Genomic DNA, 16156 nt, shown 5'->3' with positions numbered 1-16156 from the left:
CAGATGTACTTCACATTTTTCCGCTATATAACCTTTTGGGCCCTGGAACATCATTTTATAGAAAATCCAAAATTAATGTTAAAAGAAATACCAAATTATGAAATAAGGCTGGTTTCATATTTGACCAATGATCATTTCACATAGACTCTATGCCTTTTACTTTACAAATGATGATTTTTCGTTATAACTATAAATCAAATGATGGTATTTATTCGCCTTATTTATTTTATAATGTTTATTTAACAGCTTTAAAAAATTCGAAATAGAAATGGATAGTCTAGGGAACATACTGTATCAATGTACTCTACTGCAAAAAATTTGTGAACATTTACATGATTTGTACACTTTCAACTCGACCCTAGACTGAAACGACCTGACAAAATTCATGCCGAGGGATTGTCTAAACTCCACTCTAATATATATTCTATTCTCTTTGCATTAAAAAAAAAATTGGGTTGCAATGCATGTTTAAAATCCAGCTTAATGATGAAAAAAATTAGACCGCTAACCTTGAGAGGTTCCAGGCACCTGGCGCGCAACTAGATATTTTAAGCGCAACATTTTTTTTGCCAGATTTTATTCAGTTTGGGGCAAATTTGTGTGGGAAAAATCTTAAACTATATTTCAGGGGCAAATTTTATTTTTGGAGACAATTTTTCAGTTGCGGTAAATCTTAAATCTTTGTTTTTGGGGCAAATTTTATTTTTGGTTTATTTAAGTTTCGTAAAGAACCTGTAAAATCATTCGTTGGGATGTTTAGAAAGATGAAAATTTCCCTGTATGATAATTGAAGTATTTCAGTATGGTTTTGGTGAATTATATTGACGTACTAAGCCTAGGGGTGTCAGAAATGATTTTTTTCGCATTTTTTTGAAAACGTCCAATAATCCTAAAAAAGTTTAATTTTGATAAAACTTTTCGTTCTGGATGATTTAATTATCATACAGGGAAATTTTCATCTTTCTAAACATCCCAACGAATGATTTTACAGGTTCTTTTGTTTATGGGAAATCTAATTGTTTATTTTTTTTGGGGGGGGGTCAATTTTTTTATTTAAGGGCATTTTGTAAACATGTAAAGGAAAATGTTTTTTAAACTAAGGGTTATTTTTTTGTTGTGATAAAAACTAAATTTTTTGAGCATTACCAAAAAAAATAAGGGGCTTTTTTAGGTAGGGCTGTAAATTTTAAATTTGGTTGTATTTATAAAACATTTGGGATAAAAAAAATTAATTTAGGTGCTTTAAAATATTTGATGGAATTCTCAAAAACCAAGGGTTACAAATGTTGAAAAAAGTGGGCTTTAAGTCTGGTGGGGCTATTTGAATAAGAAAGTGTGTGTATAATTTTTAAAATCCAGAGGGCTGTTTTTAATCTGAATTTATTTTGAAAAATGTCATCGTGGAATTTAAGTTTGCCTTGCCCCCATTTCCCCCCCCCCCCCACCTTATTTGTGCGCCTGCCGGGCACTCTGCACCTAGGACACCTCTAGGGCTGGGCAAGTTCCAATTTTTTTTAAATCGTTCCGTTCTAGAACGAGGGCCCTCTGCTAGATAGTTCATTTCTCATTCCTTTGTTTTCCATTTATTCTGTTCTTGTTCTGTTCTGTCCTGTTTCGTTCCATTCTTAATCTAAGAACGGCCATCTTATTCCATTCCATTCATGTTGTTCTTAGTCAAGAACGGTTTCATCCTCCTGTGTTTAGTCAATTTGTAGATTTTTAAAAAATAATTAATTTTCATGATCAATATTTTAATAATATTAAAAAGATTATTCTAAACAATTTCTTTCAACCTTAATCTCACCTCCCTCACAGGTGGGGCGGGTTTAGAGTTGGGGGGGGGGGGTTAGGTGGTCGAATCAAAAAAATCTTTTTTATTATTTCTAGATGAGTTAGTATACAATATACATTCCTGATTTAAAATGCGTTCCTGACTTATAACGCCTTCTTGATAATAAGAATGCTTTCATTATTTTGAACGTTCTTTTAAGCTAATATCCCTTCTGTTCTTCTCCGCTCTGTTCCGTTCCAATATTTTAAGAACGAGTTCTTTCCGTTCTGTTCTTTTTCAGAACAATGGGATTGTTCTTGATAGTTCCATTTGTTCTTGTGAAAGAACTATAGTTCTTCAAGAACAACGCCCAGCCCTAGACACCTCCACTTTATCTTCGGTCAGTGTACTGCAGATTACTGCAGAACACACCGAAAGCTTAGTTGAGGGTGAGGACTGAGGAAGATTTGAAAATAATGTGAAAAACGTTGGAAAAATGTAAAAATTGTTTTTGTTTTGTTTTTGACAATTGTGAAGATATTACACATGTTCCTATATCCTTTTTTTAAGGGCTTTTCAAAAACGTCGTTTTTGAATTAGATTTAGATTTAAACACACTGGCCTTTTTAAGTGGTCTCTGTACTCTACCCTATGAATTAGAAAATATTTCAAGGTGATAGGATAAAAAATAAGAGTGCATAGAGAAAAAAAAACTTTTCAAGCCATGCAGAGTCTAAAACTAAAGAATATGGGAATTTTAAGTTACAGCTTAAAAGTTCTGAAGAAAAGTGAGTTGCTACTTAAATATTAACCGTTCTAAGTTTAACCCTGAAGGAAAACTTTAATTTACTGGGGAAATTATGAACCAATTAGATTACGAGAATTACGGAGATTACAGATCGACAGAGATTACATCAGCCATGTCGTAATTTCTATTTCTTCACAAAACTGCAGCGCAAAAAGGAACAAATATATTTGGTTTTAGATATTAAATTTAGATATACGATGTATTTGTTTTTCCAGATTTCGAGAAAAGATTTATAAATTAAAATCGTCAGATTAAATCATTTACATGCATTGAAATATTTAGTTTTAGACTCTGTTTTAGGTTAACAAAGATACAGGGTTACCCACACAGGATGAGACTATAAAGACGACCCAAAACTCTAAAAACATGACGATTTAAAGCCTAACTTTTGGCTTCTGCATTAATTGAGTATTTTGATGGTTTACTAAATAATTAAGCACATAACTAATCCAGTTTTGGTCTATAAGGAACTCTAAATGAAAAAAACGGACTAAACAAATTCCGTACAATCCTTCAATCGTAAAATGTAAAGATACAGCACTGTAAATTATGGGTTCTGGTTAAAAATCGGTAAACCTTCAGTAACAGTAAAGATTTTTTTACTTGCTATTATATAATTTTTTGTTGAACTAAATATTATACAAGATAGAAAGATAGAAACATAGAAAGATAGAAAGATAGAAAGATAGAAAGATAGATAGATAGGAAGATAGGAAGATAGGAAGATAGAAAGATAGAAAGATAGAAAGATAGAAAGATAGAAAGATAGAAAGATAGAAAGGTAGAAAGATAGAAAGATAGAAAGAAAGAAAGAAAGATAGAAAGATAGAAAGATAGAAAGATAGAAAGATAGAAAGATAGAAATATAGAAAATTAGAAAAATAGAAAGATAGACTGAAAGATTGATTTATAGCTAGATAGATAGATAGAAATAAATAAATAAAGAAAGATAGAACGATAGAAAGATAGAAAGATAGAAAGATAGAAAGATAGAAAAATAGAAAGATAGAAAGATAGAAAGATAGAAAGAAAGAAAAATATAAAGATATAAAGATAGAAAGATAGAAAGATAGAAAGATAGAAAATTAGAAAAATAGAAAGATAGACTGAAAGATTGATTTATAGCTAGATAGATAGATAGAAATAAATAAATAAAGAAAGATAGAACGATAAAAGATAGAAATCTGGAAAAAAAATATAACAATAAAAGATAGAAATCTAGAAGGATAGGATTGATTTTAATTATCTTATTCTTGATTATACAACATGTAGTCCTTCCATTTAAATATATTAGAAGGAACCTTTAATACATAGAAATCAATAAACAGACAAACACACGTTGCAGTACTCAGTTGTTCAGGGGATTTAAAGAAGGAAAGCTCTCTGCAGATGGAAGAGTAATCACAGTGGTCGGAGGGGGGGGGAAGGGAGAGGGGAATGTACTGGATTGGGGAATTCTTGAGTATGAATCATTAAATTCATTTAGGTTCACGCTTTTTTGCGTTCGTATTTACAGTGAAGGGAGCTTTCGTGAATATACGTAAAATATTAGTCCACATTCTGCGAATCTTCAAGGTTATTAAATTATTGCTCAATTTTATGCAAGATTCAGTTGTTCAAGACTACAAAAAATGTTACACAAATCGCTTTAGTGTACTTCCTGTATATAATTATTTTTATTTTATCTTGAGCATTTCAAGTGTTGTAAATAATATTATTTTATTTGTAATGTACATATATAGGAAAAATAGAATGATAAGGTTACAGCTACAACTATCGTGTGCAGTTAAAACCACAAAATCTTGATAACAGAAATTAGAATACTGTGGATATTTTTCAATTTTCAAATTCGTGCCATAATGAAAAAGTTCAATATTTTTATGAAGTATTAAAGATTTGAATTTCTATTTGCTATTTGATGGACTGTCGTCATAATTCTAAACGACTCTCCATTTAAAGATGGACATACCCGATATTTCTGAAGCAAGAAATGTGCCAATCATTTTTGCAGAGAACCCGCAAATGAAATTAAACAGTTTTCAAAAGCAAAAACATGGATATCTATTTCATACTTGATCAGACAACGCTTTTAAAGGTATCATTGTGAATCGGACATACCAGTCTACCAAGATTGTTAACTATAAGGTCATTATTTTGTAGACATAGGGGTAAAACCATGGGCTTGTTTACCAACTGTTGTTTATTTATTTTAAAGGCTTAAACCAGTATCTAATTCCTAAGCAGTGCACTCAGGACTAACATGTGCGAGATACGTTCCGTTTAAGCGAATTTAATCGCGTTTTGGTTTTTAATTTACCAATCTTTAAACTTACTAAGCTGGCTTTTTAAACTTTTCCATTTAAAACACATGTGACCAAAAGAGAAAAGAATAAAAAAGACGATTTTTTGTTTGTTTAATATAGGACAAATTGTGATTGGATGTCACAGCTTGCTGGGGAAAGAACAGAACCGTTAAATCCGCGTGTAGTGACGACATCTACATTCTACATATTACGTTTTTTGTATGTTTGGAATGAGAAAACATATTTAATCACCTTTCGAAATAAGAATGATGTCGTCTATATTCAAAATCTGTGTTTCTTTTCAAAATTATTTTAGTACCTTAGTTCCATAATAGATTCATTTTTCAAAAGATTATTAGAGTCTAAAGCTAAGATGCTTTACATTAGGGCAATATAAAAACACTTGTGACTAAGTACAGGTGCCTCGAGTTCCTCAAATTGTAAAGTAGGTTTGCTAATCTTTATAATCATATATATGTTTTTGGACAGAATTTATAATAAATTACAATTTTAATAATTTGATGTAAAAAAAGTTGACTAAAATATATATCTGTGGGTTAAGAAAGATATCTTTTAAGAGAATAATGGTAAAAAGTAACGATACTCTACAAGGTTAAAATTGTAATACAATGTACAGGAAAACTTAAAATGTAAAAGATTGTAGAAAATCCTAATTTTGTTTTCAACAAACCGGCCCAATTGATAAATATCTTTTTTGATCTTTTTGTACATTTTTACGAGAAAGTAAGAAAAGTTTAAGTTCCTTTTTACGCATTTTAAATTTGTATCTTTAAACTCTACAGTTAAAACTGTGTTTGAAATATTTACTATGTCAAGTTTTCACTTTTTTCATATATAATGTTCACTCGAGATTTCTGTATCACTATAAAGTTAGCCTCCGCGATGAGAGACCTGGGGAATTTTAGTTAAAGAGACTGAAGATAGAAAGATACTGACTACTGAGTGAAGGTACAGGAATAGACTGTAGTAGTGGTAAGAACCGGAGCCAGAGAATCAATAGCTTTCTCCAGTAGAGGATAGGAGGTACTGACCAACATACACTCACACACACACACACATTTTTAAAGAGAAGGCAGATGCTGGATTAGAGGGGGCACCCGACACATGTCACCCCCTTTCTTAATTCTTTGAAATTGGCATGTTGCGCACGATATATTTGGGGGTATACCCCCCCCCGCCCCCCCCCCAATTTTCACAGAGTTAAAAGATCACTCTTCCTGAAAAAGAGTTGTCTAAAATATGGTGTGTCACACACAAGTTTAAAAATTTTGTTTTGCAGGGACAAACAGAAAATAACGCGTAACGTTGAATCAGTAATCATCCTAAAACTAAGAACAAGTAGTACTGTACACACTATATTTTAGTAGTACTGTACACATTATATTTTAGTCTTTAAATGTAAAATTGTGTTGCTACAATTCTAACATTTTTCATAGAAATACTTTTTAAAAAAAGTTATGATACCCTGAAATGGTAAATTTATTAAGAAATAAGCCATGTATATTGTTTTATCAATCAATATGTCAAGTTCGATATGTTTTTTGAAATCCATTCTTTTGTCTTTGAATTTTAACACTTTGGATGCTTTGACTGTGTAGTAAAGCATCAAAAGTCTAATTTGAAAGCATCAAAACAAGATTTGAAAGCATCAAGAGCAAAAGCAAATCAAATGTGATGCCTTACTCACTCTTTTTGAGAAAATGTTAACTTTTTCGTCAAATTATGACTGCATGTGAATGAGCTAAGAATTATGAAGTAATATTTCCTCATCAGCTGTAAAATAAGATGAAAGAAATCCTTGATTTTTCTGAAAATGGCAAATAGTTAACGGCCTCAAATAAGAAGTTAATGAACTCTAAGTCACTTCTCTAGGGCTGTACTACAAAAAAATTGTGGGAAATTTAAATCTTAATATGAACAGAAAAAAAGATTGATATGGAATGCTTACTTTGACTTTCTTTTTGACTAAGCAACAAACATTGTGACTTAGAATGGGGTCTTAGAGTTGTGACTTAAAATCTGTCATGAACATTATCAAGCCTAAAAGAATAACTGAGATATGTTTGTGACTCAAATATACAATGATGTCTTTAAATATTTAAAGTTACAATTGTATCAAAGTCATACTATGAAACAAAATTGAACTAGAAAAATGCGACTTAGAAATGATCTTGACTTATAATTTGAGACTTAGAAAAAGTCTTAGACATAAATTTGTCTCCAAAAACAGACTTAAACATATTTGTGACTTTGCTTGTGACTGAGAATGTGTGTTAGACATAGCTAAGCCTTACAAAACATGGCTTAGGTATAGTTTTGTATCAGAGTTATGGTTTAGAAAGTGTCTTAGACATTATTGGGTGTGAAAAGTATGGCTGTGAGGTAAATTGCGACTTAGAACTATAGCAAACAATGTGTATTCATAATTAAGCCCAAAAATATGACTTAGAATTGATTGTGACTGAGAAAGTGTTTTTGTGACTCAGCAAGTGTCTTAAACAAAGCTGTGACTTAGAATTTTGACTTAGAAAGTGTCTTAGACATAAATTGGTCTGAAAAGTAAGACGTTGAAATTATTGTAACTTAACTGTGACTTAGAATGGGTCTTTCATATGATTTTGCCAGACAACTGTGAATTAGACATAAATGTAACCTCATTAACTTTGAACTTTGAACTAAAAAAGGCAGCTACATGGTTTCAGGCAAACCGTTTAACACTAAATGTTTCCAAAACAAAGTTTATGATATTTAGGAATAAAAATATGCATTTTGATCCTGAGAACTGCAAATTAAAAATTGGAAATGAGATACTAGAAAGAATAGGAACTAACTGTACAAATAAATATTTCAAATTTGTTGGGCTCAAAATTGATGAATTTTTAAATTGGGACTATCAAATTGAACATGTTTCCAATAAGATTGCTAGCTCAATTTTTGCTCTGAATCAGATTAAAAACATTTTACCGTTAAACATTCGTCTACTAGTCTATAATGCACTTGTAAGGCCACATATTGAGTATGGAATTATAACATGGGGGGGTGTAAAAAATGCTAAACTACAGAAAATCAAGTCTTTGCAAAAAAGGGCAATTAGAGCAGTAAATAATAGTTCATTTAAGGCACATTCAGATCCAATATTTTTCAGATTAGAACTCCTAAATCTTGATGATACATATAAACTAGGTGTTCTATCTTTTATGCATAAATACTTTTATGAAAACCTTCCAGCTTCCTTCCAGGATATGTTTAATTCTTTAGCTGAACCAAATAGAACAAAATCATATAAACTTGAACGAGTCCTCTTTAAAACCCTAGAAAGTTTTCCCTCTGCCTTATTTCCAAAAATATGGAATTCTATTGAATTAGAGCTTAAAGAAACTAAATCTGCAAAATCGTTCAAAAGAAAAGTCGCCAAGATCTATTTAGATAGTTATGCAAATTATATCTGTAAAAAAAAAAACTGTGTATCATGTGGATAAACTTAGTCTTTACTATCTTCTTCACCCTGTAGTTCATAAACATGATTCTAATAACTTATGTTACCCTCTGTTCCAACCTTTACGCTGAGTATCCTCCCTTTTCTTTATACTCCCTCACCTCCTCCTTACCTTTTACCTGATTTATTATCATCCTTATGTTTAAAATGTACAATGTACATTGTTTTTATCTGCAATTCTCATTCGTTTATAGTGGGCCAACCAATTAAAACAACCTACTCTGGTTAGGCGGGTCCAAACTACATAGTAAATTGTGATTTTTTATTTGTATTATCTCGTGCTTTGTAGTTGAATAAAAATATGAAAAATATGAAAGACTTAAAATTGTGACTTAGAATGACTCTTAAACACAATGAAATCTAGAAAAACAGTTTTGAGTTATAATTGAGTCTTACAATGAGGTCTATAAGACATATTTGTTACTTAGAAAGTGTTTTAGAATGTGTGTAATGCAAGAATTTTTCTTAGAATTGTGACTTAGAATGAGTCTTGACAAAGTTTTGACTTAGACTTGTGACTTAGATAGTGTCTTAGACATAATTTGATGTAACTGTGACTTAGAACTGTGATTTGGAATATGTCGTACCATGACTTAGACGTAGGTTTGAGTTAGAATTGGGCCTTTATAGAATGTGTATTAAAGTGTGACTTAGAAAAGTGTCTTAGACATAATTATATCTTATTAGTTTGCCTTTAAATGGTGACTTAGAACGAGTCTTAGTCATAGTCGTAAATTGGAATAAGTCTTTGACAAAGATGTGACTTCTCAGACATAATTTGGTCTTAAAAGTATGGTTTTGTCTTAATTGACTTAGAATGTGTCTTAGACATAGTGTGACTTGGAATTGTGACTCAGATAGTGTATCAGACATAATTTGGTCTGAAAAGTATGGCTTTGATGTAATTGTGACCTAGAACTGGGACTTAGAATATGTGGCCGCCATCAATTACCCCCCCCCCCACTATACTTCCACCCCATTATACAAATACAAATATTTTACAATTTTCCCGCCAACACTTTTGAAATTCTCATCCCGTTTCCATTAGATATAATATAGAGGTAAAAAATAATGATACTTTTATAATTATTCGAAAGGACTTTAGCAGGGTTTTTTTATTTTGCAAAAGATTATGTCTATTCATTGCAAAGACATAATTTCAAATTTTGTGAGATTATTTTAGAATTCTGCGGTGATAATTTTTGAATTAATTACGCGATAATTGATTTTGAATTTCGCAGCGATTATTTCTGGTTTTTATGGGGTTTGTTTTTGCTAGTTTGTTGAGATTATTTTTCAATGTTACGGAGATTATTTTTATTATTTTGCAGAGATTAATTTTGAATTTTTGAAAAGATTTTTTTTTCTGTACTTTGCAAAGATGAGTTTTTTAAGAAACTGTAAGCCTAAAAAAGGTATAAAAAATAGTTCTGGGGGATGCTATAAAAAAGATATCGATAGAACAAATTTTCAAGATTAAATATTAAGAAAAATATATTAAAAGGCAGTCCCAACCCGAAAAATTAACTAAAAATATGTATATTAGGTAAAAAACTGATTTAAAAGAGATCCTCTGTTTCCTAGCATTACGGAGTAAATGCTAACCAGCCCACGAACGTAGAAGATCCGGGAACAAACCTTGAAAAGAAGCTGATTTGAGAGATTTTCTTGTCCTCGGAGAAAAAAGAAAAATAAATTTCCCCTGAACGTCAGCAAAGGAATTGAGCCACAAACTCTGATTTTATAATCTCTATATCTTTACAAACCAATACAACAGACCTTAGATATTTCAAACTACGAATTATGTTAGATCACAAAATCTGAGGTTTTCACCATCAGGTTGCACACAAATAGGAATTAGAAAATTTGAGTTTGTGACTTAGATTCAATTCCTTTAAACTATTTTTTTCCTCTTCATTTAATATTCAATAATTACATCGTTATATAACGAGTAGAAGCTCACCCGACCCCATGGGTGACTGCTAATACGAAGAAATGCTAGAGATTTTTTAAAAAGGAGTTATAGTAAAAGATCCAAAATGGAGCTTTGTACTATTTGAAGGTTCCGCTACGTTGTTAGCTCTTTCTCCTCTGTTTAAAATTCAAACTTTATGAATTTATTACATATATACAATCTGATAAAAATGTGCAATCATACTTAGTAACTTTATTTCATTAAATGTTATTATTGTATATTCTGAAAAACGTGTTCAATAAACTACGCTTCTTTTTACCTTTTAAATCTTTATAAACATGATTGAAAAAATATTTAAGATATTTAACATTTATGAAATCAATATATTGTAACGTTCTTTTCTGAATGCAAAGGAAAAAGAATAACTTTACCTGTATAAAACGAATAAATATTTCACTATCAATTTTTTGGGAGGGAGAATATCAAATAAGAAATATATATCCAATTTGAAAATCTCCATCACAAAAAATTTCTCCGTAGTTGTTTTTCTTTACTGGTACGACTTTGTGACCTCGTAGTTCCTAGTTTTGATTTTACTTATAAAACTTTGTGACCTCGTAGTTCCTAGTTTTGATTTTACTGGTAAAACTTTGTGACCTCGTAACGCCTAGTTTTCATCTATACTAGTACTGCTTTGTGACTTCGTTGCTCCTCAGTTTTGATTTTACTGGTTCGACTTTGTGACCTCTTAGCTTCTAGTTTTGATTTTACTGGTACGACTTTGTGACCTCGTAGCTCCTAGTTTTGACTTTACTGGTACGATTTTGTGACCTCGTAGATCCTAGTTTTGATTTTACTGGTACGACTTTGTGTCCTCGTAGCTCCTAGTTTTGACTTTACTGGTACGATTTTGTGACCTCATAGATCCTAGTTTTGATTTTACTGGTACGACTTTGTGACCTCGTAGATCCTAGTTTTGATTTTACTGGTACGACTTTGTGACCTTGTAGCTCTTCAAATTTTTATTTTACTGGTAAAACTTTGTGACCTCGTAGCTCCTAGTTTTCATCTATACTAGTACTGCTTTGTGACTTCGTTTCTCCTCAGTTTTGACTTTACTAGTATGACTTTGTGTCCTCGTAGCTCCTAATTTTGATTTTACTAGTATGACTTTGTGACCTTGTAGCTCCTAATTTTTAATTTGCTAGTACGGCTTTGTGACCTCGTAGCTCCTAGTTTTTATTTTACTGGTACGGCTTTGTGACCTCATAGCTCCTAGTTTTTATTTTACTGGTACGACTTTGGGACCTCGTAGCTTCTAATTTTGATTTTACTGGTATGACTTTGTGTCCTCATAGTTACTCCAGTTTTCATTTTACTGGTACAACTTTGTGACCTCGTAGCTCCTAGTTTTCATCTATACTAGTACTGCTTTGTGACTTCGTTTCTCCTCAGTTTTGATTTTACTGGTACGGCTTTGTGACCTCATAGCTCCTAGTTTTGATTTTACTGGTATGACTTAGTGTCCTCGTAGATCCTAGTTTTGATTTTACTGGTACGACTTTGTGACCTCGTAGCTCCTAGTTTTGATTTTACTGGTACGACTTTGTGACCTCATAACTCCTCAGTTTTGATTTTTCTGGTACGACTTTGTGATCTCGTAGCTCCTAGTTTTCATCTATACTAGTACTGCTTTGTGACTTCGTTGCTCCTCAGTTTTGATTTTATTGGTACGACTTTGTGTCCTCCTAGCTCCTAATTTTGATTTTACTGGTATGGCTTTGTGATCTCGTAGCTCCTACTTTTGATATTATTGGTACGGCTTTGTGACCTCGTAGCTCCCTCAGTTTTGATTTTACTGGTACGACTTTGTGTCCTCGTAGCTCCTAGTTTTGACTTTACTGGTACGATTTTGTGACCTCGTAGATTCTAGTTTTGATTTTACTGGTACGACTTTGTGACCTCATAGATCCTAGTTTTGATTTTACTGGTACGACTTTGTGACCTCATGGCTCCTAGTTTTGATTTTACTGGTACGACTTTGTGACCTTATAGCTCTTCAAATTTTTATTTTACTGGTAAAACTTTGTGACCTCGTAGCTCCTAGTTTTCATCTATACTAGTACTGCTTTGTGACTTCGTTTCTCCTCAGTTTTGACTTTACTAGTATGACTTTGTGTCCTCGTAGCTCCTAATTTTGATTTTACTAGTATGACTTTGTGACCTCGTAGCTCCTCCAACTTTAATTTTATTGGTAGGACTTTGTGTCCTCGTAGCTCCTAATTTGTATTTTACTGGTATGACTTTGTGACCTCTTAGCTCCTCCAGTTTTGATTTTACTGGCATGACTTTGTGTCCTTGTAGCTCCTCCAGTTTTGATTTTATTAGTGCGACTTTGTGTCCTCGTAGCTCTTACTTTTGATTTTACTGGTACGACTTTGTGTCCTCGTAGCTCTTAGTTTTGATTTTACTGGTACGACTTTGTGACCTCGTAGCTCCCCCAGTTTTGATTTTCCTGGTATGACTTTGTGACCTCATAACTCCTCCAGTTTTGATTTTACTGGTACAACTTTGTGACCTCATAACTCCTCCAGTTTTGATTTTACTGGTACAACTTTGTGACCTCGTAGCTCCTAGTTTTGATTTTACTGGTACGCCTTTGTGTCCTCGTAGCTCCTCCCATTTTGATTTTACTGGTACAACTTTGTGACCTTGTACCTCCTCCCATTTTGATTTTACTGGTACGGCTTTGTGACCGCGTAGCTCCACCAGTTTCGATTTTAATTTGACTTTGTGACCTCGTAACTCCTCCAGTTTTGATTTTACTGGTACGACTTTGTGACCTCATAACTCCTCAGTTTTGATTTTACTGGTACGACTTTGTGACCTCGTAGCTCCTAGTTTTGATTTTACTGGTACGACTTTGTGTCCTCGTAGATCCTGGTTTTAATTTTACTGGTACGACTTTGTTTAGGGTCAACCTATTTGCTTTGTAACAACATCAAATAGACTTAAGGATTGCTATATATGTCATCTTCCTTTCCACAGTTTTCTGTAGATGAAATTATTTTGAGACATGGCAGCCAGGATCTATATTTCATGATAATTCACAGAAGTATTACTTTAACTACAGCTGAACCAGGCGCACATTCTATTATTATTTAGATAGTATTATACTTACTGGTTTTATTTTTTCATAAGTTTAAGATATCTTTAACGTTTTCCGGAACCTTTTCCCGGAAAATTCCGGAACGATTGTTCCGTAAACTGGAATTTTCTGGAACAATATTCCGAAACGTTCCGGGAAAAAATCGTTCCGGATTTCCGGAACCTTTTCCATAATGGCAATGGACAAAATTTCCGGATTATTTCCCTACGTGTAAACCGTAACCCAGAATTCCAGTGGGAACCCTATTGGCATAGTAAGAAAGAATTTTTAAAGGGAATCATGAAGGAGACAGACAGTATTATATCTGTGCAGTCGTCTCTGAAGTCATATACAGAAGATTCAGATTAATGGAACTTTCAACTGTAAGACCAGAAATGTAGTTAAGTCTAAATACATTAGAGATTTTATGACTGAACTCAGAGGAATGAACAGAAAAAAAAGAGTTTTTATTTAACCACCAATTTATACACATACATCTTAACAGTTTGTTTTTATTCTTTGTGACAGAAACAATCTCAAGGAATAATAATTGTCTTAAAACATTTTTTTTTAAAGTGAATATTGGCAAATTATCTTTTTTCCATCTAATAATCTGAGTTCGTTTCCCTTATTTCCATTAGACAGCCAAATTTGTGTTTTTAAATCTTTTTTGTTTCTTTATTTTCTTGTGGTTTTTAACAATTAAAAAAAAAATTATCGATTTTGATGGTTATTATCGTTAGAACTGATGAGGGTCAACCCAGACCGAAATATATTTTCAATAAATGTGGAACTAACATCTACTTTTTTTTACTCCATCACAATCACCGAATTTAAATCTACCTGAACCATGATGAATCCTATAAATTCCTTATAAAGTAAATACTAGAGGTTTGGTCAGAACTGCAACATACACGGTGTCCCAAAAAACATGGGAAATCAGTGACGAATTCGATATCGTCTTTGTTATGAATTAGCATTGTAATACCTAATTTTAAAAGCCATAATATTATTATGTCTGCTAGAGTTTATTTTATGAAAACGGTAAATGGCTATAAAGATGTGTATATTATGTCTCCGCAAGATGAACAGTGAAGACGGACAAGTTTACTCTGTTTGTATACTGCAATTTCCTTGTTTTACTTAGTACATTGTACAACCGTTTGCAGTCAAAACAAACAAACAAAATGTGAACATAGCAGACGGAACTCTTACAGATTACAGCTTTCTCAGTAGGTATCCCTACACTAAATCAAAGAATTATTTAAAAAGACGATATCGAATTCGTCACTGAATTCCGATGTTTATTGGGACACCCTGTACATAAATTATTTTTCTTTGAACTCCATCTGACCTAGAATAGCCAGAATGGTATTCTCTAAACATTATTCCACAAATAACCATGAAATTTTCTCTAATGATTAATCAAGACTCTGCTATAATCGACTGATGTCTCTCACTAGAAAGTTTCACTCCGTAAATTCAAATAAAGTATTCCTACAAGAATGTTTAAGATCTGATTCAATTCCTAACAATTTTGAAATCTCTAATTTACTTCAAAACCATTCATCAAGATTTGTTGCTAAGTGGTCTCCACAAAGAAACAAACTTCTAAACAATTGATAAAAATTGTTGTTAACCAAGAGATGACATCAGAAAAGGAGATTCTTTCAAAAACAGAAAAATTATGAGATAAATTGTTTTTGTTAAACCCAGAAGAATCAATCAGTGAACGCCTACTGTTGAAGAATGCAGCATATCAGAATATGTTTATAAAAATCAGTACAAAAAACTCAGCTGACTGTCTGAGAAATGTACAAGATAAACCTATAGTTACCTCAGAGGATCCCCCAAAACAAAAGAGAAAATAGATAAAGAAGTCTGAAGAGACTGAAAAGAAAACAATCTAGGAAAAACCTAAATGTGGTTTTTAACTATTCTGGTGTTTAACTTTCTTAAGACATGGAAAATCTTCTCAACAGAGGTGTAAGCTTTGCTATTACCCCATTATCTCTAAATCTTTCACAGGTTTTAGTGTATTTTTTTCTAAATTTGAAAGGAGACTACGCTGGAGGGAGTTTTTTGCCACTCGGGAAGATGACCATGAATATCATCCTTCAATCTTCAGAGACGAAAAAACTAACCTTCCTCATAATCATAAAACACCAGAAGATCTTAAAATGTTTTGTCATGCAGTTAAATCAGAAATCCTAGACCCGGAAAATAGAAATACAATCAGACCTAACCTATAACCTCCTATCGTTAGAACTGACGAGGGTCAACCGAAATATATTTTCAACAAATGTGGAACTAACATCTACTTTTTTTACTCTACAGAGGTTTGGTCCATCACCATCACCGAATTTTAAATGTTTACTTATTGCTGTCTAGTTTCGATAAACAAGCTTCTTAACCCGAACCGTCTTAAGGAATGATATGTAATAAAAAGAATCCCTTCTCCTTAAGTCTACTCTTATTGATTACGGCAGACACGCTAAATACGCTTAGACAAAAAATACATCAAGGTTATAATGCAAGGAAAGTTATTTCAGAGGTTTACGCATCATTTGTACTGCAGTGTACTGTCTCTGGGCGGTAATGTAAACACAAGACGCATGTCAAAGCGTGACATTGGATCCATCTTTCACAAAAAAATCAATGTAATATTCTGGTCATAGGAAACTTTTATGTAAA

This window comes from Eurytemora carolleeae, unplaced genomic scaffold (assembly GCF_000591075.1).
Source record: "Eurytemora carolleeae unplaced genomic scaffold, Eaff_2.0 scaffold1, whole genome shotgun sequence".
Lineage (NCBI taxonomy): Eukaryota > Metazoa > Arthropoda > Copepoda > Calanoida > Temoridae > Eurytemora > Eurytemora carolleeae.
The sequence above is the reverse complement of the archived record's forward strand: the minus strand, read 5'-3'. Positions refer to the sequence as shown.